General features: G+C 37.1%; 1 pseudogene; it reads left to right on the top strand.

Annotated features, from left to right (window-relative positions):
• Window positions 1-4743, top strand: part of LOC105001844 — a 32326-nt pseudogene that overhangs the window by 14113 nt on the left and 13470 nt on the right.

Here is a 4743-nt window from a genome sequence, read left to right on the forward strand (position 1 = left end):
AATGATGCTAGAGCTGAAACTCCAGTACTTTGGCCACCTCATGCAAAGAGTTGACTCATTGGAAAAGACTCTGATGCTGGGAGGGATTGGGGGCAGGAGGAGAAGAGGATGACAGAAGATGAGATGGCTGGATGGCATTACCGACTTGATGGACATGAGTTTGAGTGAACTCCGGGAGTTGGTGATGGACAGGGAGGCCTGGATCCCTGCAGGTCTTGGGGTCGCAAAGATTCGGACACGACTGAGTGACTGAACTGAACTGAACTAAATAGATATGGAGAAGGAAACGGTAACCCACTCCAGTATTCTTGCCTGGAGAATCCCATGGACGGAGGAGCCTGGCAGGCTACAGTTCATGGGGTCACAAAGAGTCAGACATGACTGAGCAACTACCAAATAGGTCTAGGTGAAGTAAATATATATGTACTAAGTTCATTTCCCACCTCCATAAAGTATTTTAAATCAGTATTTTAAACTGCATGTCTCTCTCATAGAAATATACACATAATCTTCTGTTCTGACATCATGTTTAAGGTGAAACACTACTATCTTCTCCATCAAATTTGAAAAGAATGTTCACCATCACACATATTGTGAATTTTACAGCCAGGGAAATTAGGTAGAACAAGTTAACATTCTGATTGGAAAAAAGAAGATGCAAAGAACTGCCTTTACACATAATATGGCTTCATTCCTTGCATGTCCAAATATAACAACTGAAAAGCTCTTTGAAAAAGTAAAATTTAGTAAGTAAACTGAATAATCTTTATCTACAGAAAAACTTTGCATTTCATGTATATTAACACCTAGGGGGAAAAAAAAACTTTTCGGGTTATGAACAAGCAACACAAAATATATAGGACCTATTTTTAAAAAATATAAAACTATAAGGGAAAATGCATATATACAGATGTATCTATGATAGCACATATTTTTTTTCCTCCTAAAGAAATGTATAAATTAAATACAGTCTTAGAATTTTTTTGGTTTGTTTTTCTAATTCCATTGTTTAGTTCATGTGGAAAAGACAAAACACCTGAGAATAGATTTTCAGAAAGGAAGCTGTAAATATCATTTAAAAGCTATAGTGATTAAAAGACAATAGCATACACCTAGAACCAGATAGGTTAACAAAACTGATGATCTAAAACTTGTTTTTGTTTCAACTTGCTGGTTTGTTTCTACTGATTATCTTTTCTTAGTACAGCAATACCTTGAGTTCATTTCCTTTTGAAATTGATTTTATGCTTTAACATTTGAATACTGTTTCTATTCATTTACAAATATGAACATTACTATCTTCCTGTATTTGACACAGAAAGAGTCATAGGGAATTTATATTGGTCACATCTAAAGAAAGATACTTAAAACCCATGAGGAAAACAAGGTAAAGAAAAATAAGAATAGGAAAGAGCTGATAGTAATGAAAGGCTTACCTTGATACAGGAGGTCTGAAAAGTGGGCCCTGAGTGTTTTAGCAACAGATATAAGGAGAGAAACACATTTATAGGACATTTATTGTCTGAGATAAGTCAACCAGTTCTTTCAGAAATGCTGAACTATTCCTGATACTGAGGGCTTCCCTGATGGCTCAGCTGGTAAATAACCCACCTGCCAATTCAGGAGACACAGAGGGTTGGGAAGACCCCTTGGAGAAGGAAGTGGGAACCCACTCCAGTATTCTTGTCTGGAAAATTCCATGGACAGAGGAGCCCAGCGGGCTACATTCCATGGGGTCGCGAAGAGTTGAATACAACGAATTCATGTGCCCACACACATTCCTGATACTGAGGCCAGGAGAATGTGTCTCCAGTCACAGTAAAAGGAAAGGGTATAACATGAAATGTGACATCAACACCTATTTTCAGTAATTATAGTGACATCAGTTTTAGGAAAAATAAAATAGAGTCACCAGCAAAGTGAACTAAATCACCTCTAAATGAATCATGTTTGCATACTGCCTTTTAAAGCATTAAGTATTTATGTTGCTTTGTTTTGAACTTACTTTGACACAGCCACTTTCCAAAAAAGATATGGGGGGAAAAATCAGATTCATGTTATGTATGCCAAATTCTTCCTAATGCATTAGAGGATAAAGAATTTTGACTATCTTGGAAGGAATTTGGATATACAAATAAGAGCAACATCAGGTCATATGAACCACCAGCCTGAGAACTCAGTGTGTAAATCACAAGTATGGTATAATTGCTCAGCTTTACTTTTTTCATTTATGTTCAGCCTAAGAATTACTGTGTATATAGATTAATGTCTAATATACAATATATTTTACATGTTTTATAGTAAATATAGTGGTATATATTGTAGTGATTACATACACTGATGATTTAGCATACTAAAAATTTAATATCTTCAGTCATCAAATTATTTTATTTCTCCCTTGTAGTCTACCTCTCTCTAAGGCCTATTACCACAAGCCTTGATCAACCTGTCAGTGAAATGGAAAATAAAGCAGAGCTCCTGGATCTAATGCCTGGTGTTCCTCCTGCCTATAACTGCCATTTAAATTCATCAGATCCAAATTCTGATGCCCCTCCAGAATACAATTCCCATTTTGTACCTGGTAAGTTAAATATTCTCTTAGACAGAAAATGACACTAAGAATTAAGGTTGCTCTTTTAATTAACTGGTTAGTTGCTTAATTCAACAAATAAATATTGCATGCCTGCTGGATTCCAAGTAGTTTACTGGCTGTCAAGTGGAACAGATTCCTGCCTTCAAAGAATTTATAGCCTCCTGGGGTCGGAAGTTGTGAAAACATTGATGGCATTCTCCACATTATTAGGGAAATATGAAGCGAGTATTATAGAGGCCCAGAAGACAGAGTAACTGATTCTTCCAGAGATGAAAGTGAAATGAAAGTGTTAGTCTCTCAGTCATGTCTGACTCTTTCCAATCCATGGACTGTAGCACACTCGGACTCCTCTGTCCATGGATTTCCCAAACAATAACACTAGAGCAGATCACCATTACCTTTTCTGCAGGAGATATTCCAAATCTGAGGATCAAACCCAGGTTTCCCACATTGCCAGCAGATTCTTTACCATCTGAGCCACCAGGGAAGCACAGAAGACAGAGTAGCTGATTCTGCCGGGGATGAGGGAAATCCTAACTAAGGAAGTAAAGTTTTGTTGTCATGATAAGGATTTTCTCAACCCCCTCAAAAAGTGGGAAGGGACCAAGCCTGGGAGAAAGAAAAACCTATTCAGAAGCACAAGGTCATGAAGACCTGGTGGTTTCTTGGGGACATGATAAAGGCTATTTGGGACAAATAGCAAAAGTGCAGAGAAATGATGGTGAAAGGGCTGAAGTGCAGATAAGGAGTTTGCATCTTATCCAAGAGACCATGGGGGATCTGCAGATGCTGTTTAACAGGCCATCAAGACTATAAAGTAGATACTCGAGTTTGTTTTTTCATCACCTTCCCAGCTTCTGGCACAGGGTCCATTGCATAACGAGTGCTCAGTGAATATCCTGTGAGCAGCTAGTTGACATCTAATAAGACAGCTCTAAGGATCAGTGTGAAGGAATTACTGGAACAAAAATAAAGTAAGAAAAAAGGGAGAAGTCAACAATAGTCCCAACTGGATGAGACTTAGTAACAGTATCAAGAAGAGGGGCAAAAACTTACAGTTTCAAAAATAACCATCTGTGAGATGATGCAGAGATACTGTGTCTTTCTAGAAATAAGATTCTGTAGCTCAGGCAGCCTTTGCTCCTGTACTGTTTTTGAAATGGCAGGGCTCTTTTCCCCTCTGCCTCATGTTTATGCATGTTGTCTGGATCTGGTCCAGTGTAATCCCCGATTCTTGGGTCAACCCCTTCTAAACCCAGATATTAACAATCCAACATAATACAGTCAGTACCATTTCTCAATATTTAGTGCCTTTCAACATGATTTATCTTAATTTCTTTTTTAATGGAGATAAATTTATATATATAAAATTCACCACTTTAAAAGTATGCAAGCCAGTGGTTTTTAGTATGTTCATAAGGTTATACAACCATCACTAGTTTAAATTTAAATCCAGAACATTTTCATTTTATTTATCACCTTCCATTAACAATCACTCCACATTTTATCCTTCTCCTGGAAACCACTGATTTACTTATATCTGTATAGTCTTGCCTAATCTGGATATCTTGTATAGATGGAATCATAACACAGATAGCCTTTTATGCCTACTTTTTTCAGCATATAGTTGTCAGGGTTTATCCATGTTGAAGCATGTGTCTGAACATTATCCCTTTTTATGCTGAATCATATTCTGTTTCATAAACATCTTAATTATCCATTGATCACTTCATGAACATTTGGACTCTTTCCACTTTTGAGCTACTATAAATAATGTTGCTATGAACATTCAATTTTAATGGCAGGTTATGTATTTCAGGAAAAAAAATTCTAATCATCTCTTAAAGTGTAGTTTAATATATGCTAAGGGTATCAAAACAGTAGGATTTCTTTTAATAAAATAAAAATGATAGATTTCTGGCCACCTATTGAATCAAGATTGCTGGGAGAAATATCAATAACCTCAGATACGCAGATGACACCACCCTTATGGCAGAAAGTGAAGAGGAACTCAAAAGCCTCTTGATGAAAGTGAAAGTGGAGAGTGAAAAAGTTGGCCTAAAGCTCAACATTCAGAAAACAAAGATCATGGCATCCGGTCCCATCACTTCATGGGAAATAGATGGGGAAACAGTGGAAATAGTGTCAGA

This window comes from Bison bison, unplaced genomic scaffold (assembly GCF_000754665.1).
Source record: "Bison bison bison isolate TAMUID 2011002044 unplaced genomic scaffold, Bison_UMD1.0 scf7180017864384, whole genome shotgun sequence".
NCBI lineage: Eukaryota > Metazoa > Chordata > Mammalia > Artiodactyla > Bovidae > Bison > Bison bison.